Genomic DNA, 617 nt, shown 5'->3' on the forward strand with positions numbered 1-617 from the left:
GCTTATTCTTGCTCTTATCACATTGTATATGTATCTTACAAGAATAATTTATTAGTTAGTTTTTATTGGTATTTAAATCGGATTAGATTAGCATAAACCCTATTCACCTCCCCTCTAGGGTTCTTTCCTAGCGATCTTAGGGTCTAACAATTGGTATCAGAGCTTGGTGCTCTTTGATTTAAGGTCTAATCACCTTGAGTTAAAGATTCAAGTTATCTTTTTGTGCTAATCTTGTTTTGATTTTATTTGTATCTTGCTTGCTCATATATACATTATGGATATGATGTTACTCCTCATTTAGATAATTTCCCCTATGCCCAATGGTGTATTAGATTTAAACTTTTTGTTCGATCTAGACACTTCGATTTATGGAAAATTATAGATGATGCTTATATTGTGCCTACTTCGGAGAAATCCAAGTGGAATAAAAATGATCATCATATCTTTACCATAAATAAGCTTTTGTTAGAATTTTTACATAATGCGTTCGATTCATCTATGTCTAACAAACTTGATTCTTTTGATAGTGCTTACACATTATGGAAACTTATAGAAGCACATCAACGGAATTTGGAGGCGATCCGACAAGCTTTGTTTATATATATATATATATACAT

This window comes from Asparagus officinalis, chromosome 3, assembly GCF_001876935.1.
Source record: "Asparagus officinalis chromosome 3, Aspof.V1, whole genome shotgun sequence".
Classification (NCBI taxonomy): Eukaryota; Viridiplantae; Streptophyta; class Magnoliopsida; order Asparagales; family Asparagaceae; genus Asparagus; species Asparagus officinalis.